Genomic DNA, 14,217 nt, shown 5'->3' with positions numbered 1-14,217 from the left:
TTTTGATGAGTCTGGATATTCAATAGAAAAAATGTCTCTGCACCAGCAAATGTTTGAACTTTGAACTAAATTGTCTTGAGCTAGTTAAATTGTCTTGCTCTGCACTCTCAATGCTTCCTAATTAAGTATTCCGTTGATTTTAGTTTTATGTTTTTTGTAAAATGCATGGGATGTGTTTTTTGTATTTTCTTTCGGGTGACCTTACTTTTTGCTTCATAAATTCAAGTATATATTCTGCGTTTCCATCTCTTGCAAGACATTAGTTATTGAGCTGCATGGATATCTTTGACATAATCCTTTAAGAACTTGGTACAAAAAGGAAACTACTTGTCTTATCTCCTTTTGTCAATTATTTCATTATAAATTTCATAGAAGAAGTGCCCTTGTAAATTTTAATTCAACATGCATAATCCAATATACTCTAGTTCTGCTTCAGCAACAACAAAATCTGAGTTTATGTCATTGTTAAAAGCAATTGTTTTTCTTATCACCAAACGTTATAAGTGACGATAGGAATCTGCATCCCATTGTTTTCCAAAATTGAAAAACAACTAAGTAAACACTGTTTCCAAATAACCAATAGATGGCAGGAATGGTGGTAAAACAGATTGAAAAATCAGAGTTTAGAAATCATTGTGACTGATAGTTGACATCCGGAAATCTTTTTCAATCTAAACTTCATTTTGAAGAGAAATCTCCTGCGGAATTAGACTAGTGTTGTCACAATTTCTGGCTTGATGCCTTCTTCATTCTTTCTCCACTAGTACATGAGCAATTATAGACATTTAAAATTCATAATTACAAAATATTGTATTGACGGATATTGGTAGCCTAAATTTGGGAAACTAAATATATACAATTAATCCCTGGTTAACATCCACTTAAACTAATGCAACGGGTCAAGTAACATCAATTTGCTAACAAGAAACTAATGTCACAGATGCGAAATTGCCTATCTGCAATCTGCAATTGAGTGTTGACGTGACCAAGTGAAATAAAATGATTATCATAGGCCTCTCTAATAGAATGACAATACACTTCAATATACTTTATATACTCATGAAAAGCAGGGTTGGCAACAATCTAAACGACATCAGCGTAGAGAGACATCAATTTTGTTTAAGAAAATTCAAATTTAGTCAAAAGACCACGAGCCATAGACATATCATGTTACTTCGATTCGGTTGAGGATCTACCAACTCTGACTTTAATATTTACTTTTCCATTAAATCAACAAAGAACCAAGAAACATGCACCTATCAATAACAAGAGTGTCAATTAGCATCGGTATAAGAAATCAATGTACGAGTTTGTCCCAATAGGAAAGAAAAGACCTCTTTGAGAGGTACTTGTCAAGTACTGAATTATACAACAAACTGCTGCTAAGTAAAGATGACGAGAAAAGTGAATAAATTGACTTACCTATTGGACAACAAATAGTTTGTCTCGACTAATGGTCAAGTAATTAAAACTACCTACGAACTTCAAACGATCAGACAAAAAGTCATCACAATGATATTTAACATTAATTTTAAGAGGGATATCCACCGGTTTAGCCGACTGGAGGTCATCCAAAGATATCAAGTCTACGGCTTAGTTTTGCTATTGGAGAGATATACCCTTGGAGATATAAAAAAAGTTGACCCTTGGAGATATAAAAAAAGTTGACCCTTGGAGATTATGTTACGGGTCATTTTCAATAATATGAAGTCCAAACCAAGCCCATGCAAATTAAATATGGTTTGTGCATAAAAAAAGCCCATTATCAAAAAAATTTGCTTATAAATTAATCCCCAAGCTTTCAAATAAACACGACACAACCCTAATATTTTTTGAGCCGCAAATGCTTCTTCTCTCGCTCTCTCTTCAAATAAGATTATGATTTACTTTTCTAACTATCAGTATTCATTTTCAATCACTTATATTTTCATATGATTATCAATTTTGTTGGTGTGTTTTTTAAGTAAGTGTTTTATTCATGAAATATATATGATGTTGAGTGATGAAAAAAAATCAATCGGATTCCCATTGATATTTTTATACGTGAGATTAACCAGCTACTTCTGACAACATCATATTAACTTTTATTTTTGTTTGTTCGGAAAATTTTCTATTTATCATTAAATCTAAGTTTAATGTTGGCTGTTGATTCATTCAAAATATTGTAGATTTCTCCTTCCACACCTTTACATTCTCAAAAGTTCTCTAAAATCTAATTTTTATTTTAACTCTCTTTAAATTAATCATTCCAGATGTAACTTATCTAGATCGACAATTGTAGAGATGAAATACTAACTTAGCTTAGTGTTGTAAAAAATTCATCATGTATATATAGATTTGTTAGTTGGATGAGAATTAAAATTTAAAAAAGTATTTTAAAATTGTGGGACTTTTGAGGATGTAAGGCTGCGGGAAGAGAAACTTCCTACGTGATATTTTTAATTGCCCAGATAACCAATGGTGAAAACCCTAAAAATTAGGATATAAATTAAAAAATAAATAAATAAATAATATAGAACAAAATTAAAATGAAGAATATTTGCAAGGACCAAGAATATAACAATTCAAAATTTGCCAAGAATCCAAAATATTCACAAGTGAGAGTGAAGTCTAAGGATGAAGTCTCAGGAACAACATCATATAAAATAATACTCTGAATTGATATATTAGCTCAACTGAAAATGTTTGACTGTATTTTGTAAATACACTTATTACTTAAAGACCCCATCAAGGTAACTCCAAAAAAAATGCAGAGAGACAAATAGACATATAGATAGACATACAAAATATATATCTTTCTTTTTACAAAGCCATAAGAGTGAAAAAAAAAATGCAGAGAGACAAATAGACAGATAGATAGACATACAGATAAATAGATAGACAATTAAACAGATAGAAGACATACAAACAAAGAGACATACTATAACACCCCGATTTCTGTAACACCCCGATTTTTAACAGCGCGAATGCATTTGTTTTTTAAAACAACTTAATAAAATATTATGTCGTAACACAAAGCGACAAGAGTCATAAATAATGACATCATACATACAAACAAGCTAAAATAGTTTTTGGGCCAATAGTCTACAATATACAAATAGAAAATACACCGAGGCTATGAGACCTATCAGACATCGCTCATACCCCCTTGGTATTCTCGGCAGACACCTAGACAAAAGTACTACTCCAAGAATGTTATCCCATCATGGTCACGTCAAACAATGAAACATGGACCCATACACCATACAAGTTCCTTGCGACACATTATCTCTCCTCGAAGTAACTTCTTCCTCCTCATCAGCCATAGAGGGATCAATCTCCTCGAAGTAACTTCTTCCTCCTCACCAGCAATTACGGCATGATAACAAACAATAACATAATATGTATATATAAATATCATATTATAACAAACATGACTCGCGTGTCAAACACCCTAATGTAATGCCTTAGATGACAATCCACATGATTCTAGAATTCCCAAGATATATAGATAGATACACAGATAAACTGACAGACAGACAGACAAACAAAGAGACCGGCAGACAGACAAACAAAGAGACCGACAGACAAACCAACAGACAAATAGACAGACAAACCAACAAACAGACAAACAGATAGATAGATAGACAGACCGACAGATAGAAAAACAAACAAATCGACAAACAAAATGACAGATAGACCGACAGACAAACTGACAGACAGACCGACAGAAAAACTGACAGACAGATAGATAGACAAACAGACAGACAATCATATAGATAGATAGAAAAATAGATAGATATACACACAGCTAGATAGATAGACAGATAGATAGACAAATAAATAGTCAAACAACCACACAACTTTGAAGATAGATGGATATATAGACAGACAGGCAGACAGACAGACAGATAGATAGATAGAATTAGGCCATATTTCTATAGTTTAAACTTAAGGTTTCAAAATCTTTCTCTTCTCAAGGGACCACTAATATATCTATTCTGGGAACACCTACCTCCCTCTTGGGCTTTACGGCTTATCAACATAATCGACCACAACTGACCAACGTTTTGATGATTAAGATTTTAAAAACGTAAGTTTAAAATATAAGAAATATAATTCAATTCCTCAGAGTCCTCTAACAAAGCTCTGATACCATAATGAAGGAGTAGCTAATATCGATATATGTTACAGAATTAAATATAAAATTTCAAATATAAATTATAATTTTAAAGCATTAAGAAGTACGCCTAGAAATGAAACTGTAGTTATTGAAGCAAATCTAAAACATTATAATATTACAACCCCTAAAAAACTAAAGGTTTCTGATATTATTACTAAACTACCAGAAGAATGGGTATTAAAAGAAGTTATGCCAACACCTAGAATAGAATCTAGAAAACCTAGACAATTTATTTTAGAAGAGGATGACAGTATAAGAATTAGAATGAATCGAAGTCAGTCTTTTATACATAACAAATCATTAAAATATTTATCTGAAGCAAGTTCTAGAAAATCAGTAGATTCAACATCTACCATTAATATTAACTTAACAAAAGTGGATTTCGTACCCTCAATACCTCAACCATTATATGAACCTGCCCAGATTGTCAAGGATCAGAGTCACCAGAAATGTCACCTACAGCATCTCAGGTATTAGGAGTAATTGAATTAGAAGAAGAATTTGAAATAGACAAAGTCTGGTTAAGAGAAGATTTTGAAGCAGATTATAATACAGATAAAAGAAAATGGTATTTTGATACTTTCTCAAAAGAAATAACAAGTGATTATAGAGAAAAATATTATGAGTATCTTAAAGAAATTAGATTAAATATTTATTTCTTTAACTGGTTTGAATAAATGTACCTTAAAAAGAATTAAAAGAAGCAAAATTAAAAAATAACTCAGATGAATTAATAGAACAATTAAAAAGGTTGACAATCACAGATAATTCTCAGGTCAATGTGTTATCACAAGACCCCGATGAGTTAGAAATTAACAAAATTAAAAATATGAAAAGTACGGGTTACCTAGGTAAAACTAGAAATTATTATCCTAGACCTAACTATCCAGATTTACAATTTGAGGAAAGTTACTATATGACCTCCGCAGCCTATAGTGGAAACTTTATAATATACCCATTAACTGTATCACATGAAGGTCTTACTACAAAAGCATTAGGAAAAACAATAAAATTTGAATTTGTTCAAAAACCCAAAATTAAAGAATTAAATATGTTACAAGAAGCATCAACATCAAGTCTTAATTTAATCTCTCAAAAGAAGAAACAAAAAGGAACGATAAACAAAGAGATTCATTATTAAAGAATAGAAGGACAATTACAAAATAAAATTATACAAGATAAATTTGAAAAAGAAATTTGTGCAGATCATCCCAATGCTTTCTGGACTAGAAAGAAGCATGTGGTCTCACTTTCTTATGAACCCAATTTTAATGAAAGAAACATTCCCACTAAGGCAAGACCAATACAAATGAATCAACAATACCTAGAATATTGTAAAAAGGAAATACAAGAATACTTAGATAAAGGATTAATAAGACCCAGTAAGTCTCCCTGGAGTTGTGTAGGGTTCTATGTAATGAACTCAGCAGAATTAGAAAGAGGAGCACCCAGATTAGTTATAAATTATAAACCATTAAATAAAGTATTACAATGGATTAGATATCCAATACCAAATAAAAAAAGATTTAGTAAGTAGATTACATAGTTCATCGGTATTCTCTAAATTTGATATGAAATCAGGATATTACCAAATACAAATAAAAGAAGAGGATAAATATAAAACAACATTTGTAGTACCCTTTGGATATTATGAATGGAATGTTATTCCCTTCGGATTAAAGAATGCACCTAGTGAATTCCAAAATATTATGAATGACATTTTTAATAATTACCAACATTTTACTATTGTATACTTAGATGACGTATTAGTATTTTCAAAAGGTATTAGTCAACATTTTGAACAATAAGACCCGCAATCCAATCCCAATTAATCTCACCATTACAATTTGCCTTGAACACGTCGTCCCAATTAAATACTACAACACAAAAATCAGAAAAATTACCCTATTACACACCCCCTAGTAACCTAAATTGTCCATTTATTGAAAAGGATTTACAAGAAAATACTTTTTCTTGTGGAACCTGAATATTCATTAAGCAAATCATTACTTCAGATTGTTTCTCATTATTACCCTCACGGATTTCATCATCTACCAGCCACCCCGGAGAAAACAAGATTATTCTATGAGTTTGTTCTAGTTGATACTGATTCAATAGAAATAACTCATACATACGACAAGATCGATAAACAGAAAATTATTTTTTCAAAATTTAAAATATTAAAGGTATTATCACCAACAGATTGGAGAGATCACGCTTCAGCATTAAAGAAATTTCTCAGAAGATTTAATCCTCAAGAATATTCTTATCATGATTATATGGAAGCATGAACAAACATGCTATTACAAGAACCCTTTGAACATTCTTGGTTCATTTGGTTTAAAAAAGACATCTCGTTACAATTCCCATGATGGTTTATTAAATGGTTCAATGAATGGGGACCTGAGCCAGAAATTTACCCAGAATTTGCTGAATCAGCATTCCAGGAATTTATTAAAGAAACTAATTTTCTAGATCATATGAAGATATTAATGTTTCACGCAAGCTGTAAGACCCATAGTTTTAAATTCTAATTTATGTATTTTGGTGTATCTTGGTATTGAACTCTGAGGCTTTTTAGCCAAGTTATTGATATTTTGTGAGTTTAATGTCAACAATATATTTTTGGAACCCCGATTAAAATTGTGCAAAAGTTTCAAATTTTAACTAAGTTAAAGAGTTTGAGAAAAAAGATAGATTGAAATTAAAAATGGTTAGAGTTTAAATGTTACTCTTTTAATTACTCTTGAACTGAGTTTTAAAAAGGAAAAAAGTTTAGAGTATTGTATTAACTCAAAAATTTCGGTGCTTTATTAGTCGAGTGTGTGTATGTGATATTTGGAAAATATTATTTTTAGTTAGTTTAAACTAAATAATATAGATTATTTGGTTTTAAAAGTTTGGTGTGTGAGAAAGATTTAATTTTGGGAATTTTGTTGTGTTTGAAATCGAGACCGTTGGCACCGAGTTAGCACTAGGGAGAACTCTGATATATTAATGATGTTTTTGTGGTTTATGGTTGAAAATTTTGGAGATTGAATATGGGTGCTTAATGTTTGAAAATTGTAGTGACTCATGTTGGTGAAATTGATGTGTTCATAATTAATGTTATGAATTTTTGAGAGAAAATTTATGTGTGGATTGGTGGAAAAGGAATTTGATTCAATTTATGTGTGGATTGAATTTGGAGATGTGATTTATGTGTGTTCATGGAAATAGAAATTGGTGTGAATAAATATATTTGAGTATGCTTTGTGTTGTATATGAAAAATTATTAGTGTTAATGAGTATTAAAAATGAGAAATCTTTTAATAGCTGCATTTACTTATTGATTGTGGTGAAAAGAGTCAGAGTATGCCCATGCATTTCATAGTACATGGTGACCGCGATGGGGCCATGATGATAGTGGTGATCGTGATGGACCACAGGATGATGCCATGTGAATTGTTGGTTCATCTTATCCTTGCGGAGATTGTCGTGTCGTGCTGACCTGTGAGAGATTGCACTCTAGAATGTGATGATCTGTGAGCGACTGCACTCTTGTATGTTATGTTGGTCTGTGAGCGACTGCACGCTAGTAAATCATGCTGATCTGTGAGAGATTTCACTCTAGAATGTGCTAATCTATGAGCGATTGCACTCTAGAAAATCGTGTTGGTATGTGAGCGACTGCAAACTTGTATGTCGGGTTGGTCTATGAGCGACTACACGCTAGTAAATCGTGCTGATTTGTGATAGATTGCACTCTAGAATCTGTGGATCTGTGAGCGATTGCACTCTAGAAAATCGTGCTGGTCTGTGAGTAACTGCACTCTTGTATGTCGTGCTGGTTTGCGAGCGACTGCACGCTACTAAATCATGTTGATCTGTGAGAGATTGCACCATGGTAATTAGTATTGGTCTGTGATAGGTTGTACTGTTATGATTTACGCCCTTCGATGAGGGTTTTGTTTTGGAATTCCGGAATCATGCATTTTGGCATATACACATTGCGTTAGAGTGCTTGACACACGAGTCATGTTTGTTATACTATGATGATTGTATATACATATTCAGTTGTTGTTGTGATTTGCCGTAATTCCTTTGAGGTGTGAAGTTGGGTTGATTAAATTTTGATGTAATTATGTGTTAATAATTGATGTTATGAATATTCGATGTGTGATTGAGGTGTGAATTTGTGGAGATTAATTTGGTGTTAATCATGTGTTCGTAATTGATAATATTAATGTTTGAAGTGTTGATTGATTCAGAGGCATTTTAGAATTGAATATCTGCATTTTCTCAGTTGTATTCGGCTATGATAGTGTAGTTTGTCATAACTTCATTTTTCAACATTGTTTATGCATTTTTGGACATATGAAAACCCTTTCAAGGTGTATGCTAAGTTGAAAGGTTATTTTGTGCATTTGAAATTTAAATGATATGTTATATTTGTTAATTTCGTTTGGTGACCCTTTACAATTATTGTGGAATTTGGGTTTTGTCCTCAGATGATACTATTATTGTGGCCCGAGCATATACCCAAGCTATTAGAGTGTTGAGTCGTGTTGGAATTGCAACGACGACGAAGATGCGACACAAAGATGATTTTTGGATTGGTAATCGGAAGTAGTGAGGCTTTATGCCACTAGTGGATCATCAGTACCCAGTTACCCTCAGTTGGATAAATGATCAGCTTAGGGTTTTATTTAAGAATTTTATTCATTCCCCTTTCTTATTTCAAGGTTGTTGTAACACCCCGTTTTTTAAAGCGAGGGTATATTTTTTTTTTTTTAAGTAATTAAACTAAAACAGAGAAATAGATAAAGAAATGCCTTTGGATAAATAACTGAATCATTATAATTTACAACAGCGGAAAAGTTTCTCCAATTATAAATCCAAAACCTTTACACAACCATAAATGGTACATGGAACCCATTCACATAAGAAGTCGAACTGACAATATTAGTATAAATACAGTTTTCCAAACTAAAAATACTCCAAACCAAAAAGAAGGACACCTAGTCCCTATACATCATCCTAATCTGATCATCCTACCAAAAAGCTATACACCCTGAGTATCTCCACGCGCCCCGTGAGATCCTCCTAACACAACCGCAGTCAAGCATTCCCATCTCCATCCCTGTCCGTAGGGTACGAACCAGTAGGGCCGTCCTGACTCTCATCTGAGGGCAAAGCCCAGATTTCCACAATAGTGTAAAGGGTCACCAACCAGAAAATAACAGTTAACACATAGCAATTAAGTTTTTGAATGCTCAAAACAACTTTTTAACTAAGCATGCATCTTAACAGGATTTTCCATGTGCGAAAAGTTCATACAGTACATTGCCAATGAAAATGAAGGTAAAATGCAGTTCTCGATCTCCTAATTAACACATGATAAAACAAAACATGGATAGATTCATGAGCAATTAATCATACAACTAAAAATGAGGATTTTCACTGAGCCAATCGATTGGGCAATCGATTGGGGTGAAGATTTTTAATGAAAACAGAATCCTGGGCTGAATTCAATCGATTGGTAAATCGATTGATTGGTTCCTGAGCCCCTGGTTTCGAGCCAATCGATTTCCTAATCGATTTGGTGAGGGATTCTTAATGAAAACAGAATCCTGGGCTGAATTCAATCGATTGGTAAATCGATTGATTGGTTCCTGAGCCCCTGACTTAAGGCCTAATCGATTGGGCAATCGATTTCGAAAGGGATTTTAAAAAGGCTGATTTACAAAATCGATTGGCTAATCGATTTTGTGAATTGGCCAAGTCCCTGTTTACCCATCCAATCGATTGGGAAATCGATTTCCCTGATCAGTTTTCCAAAAATTCATGAATTAACCTAAGTCATTCCTAATCAAGTTCACCACTTAACACTTAGCAATTTCTACGCGATTACTACGACACACAAAGGTTCGATAACCATCATACTCACACACAATACACAACACATAGCACTTAACACCTTCATCTCAGTTATCACGATAAATCAAAATTCGAATCACTCAATCATAAACTCAAATCAAACATGACTCGCGTGCCAGGCACCCTAATGCAATGCGTATATGCCAAAATGCATGGACTCGGAATTCCAAACCAAAACCCTCCTCGAAGGGCCGTAAATCATAATTGTACCGCCTATCGCAGGCCAAAGTACCAATTACCGAGGTGCCACCTATCACGGGTCAGCACGATTTACTAAAATGCGTAAATCATAAACGTACCACCTATCACGGGTCAGTACAGTTTACCGAGGTGTCACCTATCACGGGTCAACACGATTTACTAAAAGAAAAAGCGGGAATCGTAAATGTACCACCTATCACGGGTCAGTACAGTTACCATGGTGTCACCTATCACGGGTCAACACGATTTACTAAAATATAAATCGCAAACGTACAACCTATCACGGGTCCGTACAGTTTACCAAGGTGCCACCTATCACGGGTCAGCACAATTCACCAAAAATGTAAATCGTAAATGTACCACCTATCACGGGTCAGTACAGTTACCATGGTGTCACCTATCACGGGTCAACACGAATTACTAAATAGTAAATCGTAAACGTACAACCTATCACGGGTCAGTACAGTTTACCAAGGTGTCACCTATCACGGGTCGACACAATTTACCAAATGAAATGCATGAGCATACACAGACTCCATTCACAACAATCGTTAAGCAAATGCAGATATTAAAAGATTCCCCATTTTTAATACCCATTTAACTTAAACGACTTTCAAACAACATTAATTAAATAAGTCATTAAGAGATTCCCCGTTCTTAATACCGATTTAACTTAATGATTTTCAAAACAAAACGTTAAGCAAACAGTCATATTAAGAGATTCCCCATTCTTAATATACTTTTGACTTAAACGGTTTTCTCGCAAAACATTCAGTAAACGAGTCATTAAGAGATTCCCCATTCTTAATACTCATTTACCGAAACGATTTTCAAAAACGATAGTTAAGTAACCGAGACATTAAGAGATTCCCCATTCTCAACGCCCAGTTAACTTAAGCATTTTCCTCAAATACACATTAAGTAAACCGAGGTATTAAAAGATTCCCCATTTTTAATACTCGTTTAACTCTAATGGTTTTCAAATTCCACAGAAACAAATTCAAACATACTTTCACATTCAAACCATAATTCACAACAACCACACCAATTAACAAACATCAAGTACGAACACACCAAATACAACGAACACAAATCACGCAACATAACACCCAGATACATCAAATTTCATTTACCACGAAACATTCATCACTATAAACAAAACCTAACTCTTAGGGTTTTACCCGTAACGCACTAGTTTGGTTTTTCCCCAAATCGACACATTTAACCCTAACAATTTCCTTCCCACACAACTACAGATAAGTCCCTAATGCAAGCTAGAAGTTTGGAAGGAGCCCTTACCTCAAAGTTAGCTTTATCGAGTGTTTCCGGTTCCGCGAGAAATTCCGGTAAAATCTCCGCTCGCAACTTCGCCTCCAAATAGGTCCCCTAGCACCGTAGCGTGGTAGTGAGCAACCTTCCCTTCTGACTCTTCGCGAAATGAAGCTTGGATCTTGAAGAAACGGAGGGGTTTGTGTTTGGATCTCAAAACCGTTTTTCTTCGTTTTCGAATCAAAGAGGAAGAGTGGAGTTGCGAAAACCTTGATCTAACTCTCACCCAACCTTGGGTCACTAGCTTTGAAGAAAAGGAAGCAACGAAAACGAAAAATGGAGAAGGATGGAATTTTGGGTTTTGCTCACGTGAGGTTCAGAGGAAGGAGATGGAAATTTGGAAATTTCCTTCCTTTCTTTTTCTTTCCTTTGTTTTTCCTTTCTTCCTTTTTCCTTCCTTCCTTTATATACTATTTTCTTTTCCTTTTCCTTCCTTCTAGTTTTCCTTTCTTTTTCCCTCCAAACAAACATATATAAATATAATAAATATAACTTAACAAATATCTCAAAATCTAGATATTTATTAAATTACCGTTTCACCCGAAACGCCTTAAATTCTCCGTAAAGGATTTTCCGCAGTTAAATTCAATTTATTTATCGACGAGAAATTCTAATTGGCATCGAAATATCTTTTTGATTATAAAACTCCAAAATATTATTAACTTTGGCTTAAAAGCCTCCGAGCCAAAATCCAAAATATACCAAAAATACATAAAAGGGTACTTTAAAATTATGGGTCTTACATTACTCCCCCCCTAAAATTAGTTTCGTCCTCGAAACTATGCATCGATAAATAACTCTGGGTGTTGTTCCCTCATCTTGCTTTCCAGTTCCCAAGTCGCATCTCTAGTAATTGGGTTCCAGATCACCTTGACCAACGAAACATCCTTGGTCCTCAACCGCTTGATCTTCCTGTCATCAATTCTCACGGGTGGTACTTCGAACGACAGGTTATCCTTTAGCTGGATTGCGTCTGGTTCGATCACGTGAGATGGATCTGCGTGATATTTCCTCAACTGTGACACATGAAACACGTCATGAATATTGGACAGTATCGGAGGTAATGCAATCCGATAAGCAACCGGCCCAATTCGTGCAGAAATCTGATATGGTCCAATGAATTTCGGAGTCAACTTCTTCGATTTCAAGGCTCTACCTACTCCAGTAGTAGGTGTGACTCTCAGAAATACATGGTCACCCTGTTCGAATTCCAAAAGTCTGCGACGCTTGTCCGCGTAACTCTTCTGACGATCTTGTGAAGTCTTCATTTTCTCCTTGATCTTCCTTACTTTAGCTGTGGTCTGTTGCACCATCTCTGGTCCGACAATCATATTCTTACCGTCTTTATACCAACACAAGGGCGTTTGGCACTTGCGTCCATATAAAGCTTCATATGGTGCTATTCCAATACTTGCGTGGAAACTATTGTTGTAGGTGAACTCAATCAACGGAAGCACGCCGTCCAACTTCCTCTATCATCTAATACACATGTTCTCAACAGATCTTCCAAGGACTGATTCGTCCTTTCAGTCTGTCCGTCCGTTTGTGGATGGTAAGCTGAACTCAATCGTAGCTTCGTTCCCAACGCTTCGTGCAATGCTCCCCAAAAATGCGATGTGAACTTCGGATCACGATCTGATACAATACTCGATGGTACCCCGTGTAACCTCACAATTTCAGCAATGTAGATCTCCGTTAGCCGATCTACCTTATAGGTGGTCCTTACCGGCAAAAAGTGAGCAAATTTAGTTAGTCTATCCACTATCACCCATATGGAATCATTCTTTCTCCTTGTCTTTGGCAATCCGGTTATAAAATCCATGGAAATGTTGTCCCACTTCCATTCAGGTATATCTAAAGGTTGCAACATCCCAGCAGGTCGCTGATGTTCCACCTTCGCTTTCTGACAAGTTAGACAAGTGGACACATATTCCGCCACATGTTTCTTCATTCCTAGCCACCAATAATTCTGCCTCAAATCCTGATACATCTTTGTTGCTCCAGGATGGATACTCAGCTTACTCTTATGAGCCTCTTCTAAAATTGTTTTCCGCATAACTGTAATTTCTGATACACAAATCCTACCATTGCATCGCAAAATATTATCTGCCCCAATCTTGAACTCAGTCGTCTTCCCTTGTACTATTAGATTCCTCTTCTCTTGTATTAAGACGTCATCTTGAGCATTCGCAATGTCTTCAAGTAGTCCACTCGAAATTTTAATCATTCCGAATTTCAAAATTCCCGGTGCAAACTCTACGTTCAAGTGCAGGTCTCTAAAAGCTTCCCACAACTCTTGTTGTCTAGCCATAATTATTGAAGACACCGATACACTTCTTCTGCTCAACGCATCAGCCACTACATTGGCCTTCCCAGGGTGGTACTGCAGCGTGAAATCAAAGTCCTTGAGAGTCTCCATCCATCGTCTCTGGCGCATGTTCAACTCCTTCTGATCAAACAAATATTTCAAGCTTTTATGGTTGCTGAACACGGTGAACGTGCACCCATATAAATAGTGCCTCCAGATTTTTAATGCAAAAACCACCGCGGCAAGCTCCAAATCATGAGTAGGATAGTTCCTCTCATGAATCTTCAATTGTCTCGAG

At 34.9% G+C, this 14,217-nt stretch overlaps 1 non-coding gene across 1 annotated transcript; it reads left to right on the top strand.

Moving 5' to 3' along the window:
• Nucleotides 1-1,993: 1,993 nt before the first annotated feature.
• On the top strand, nt 1,994-2,072 carry LOC113785032 (small nucleolar RNA R12). The gene has a single exon (XR_003471196.1). It is a non-coding gene; the product is annotated as a small nucleolar RNA R12 (small nucleolar RNA).
• Nucleotides 2,073-14,217: the final 12,145 nt, after the last annotated feature.

Source organism: Cicer arietinum, unplaced genomic scaffold (assembly GCF_000331145.2).
Source record: "Cicer arietinum cultivar CDC Frontier isolate Library 1 unplaced genomic scaffold, Cicar.CDCFrontier_v2.0 Ca_scaffold_6113_v2.0, whole genome shotgun sequence".
Taxonomy (NCBI): Eukaryota; Viridiplantae; Streptophyta; class Magnoliopsida; order Fabales; family Fabaceae; genus Cicer; species Cicer arietinum.
This window is presented reverse-complemented; position numbering and strand designations above follow the sequence as displayed.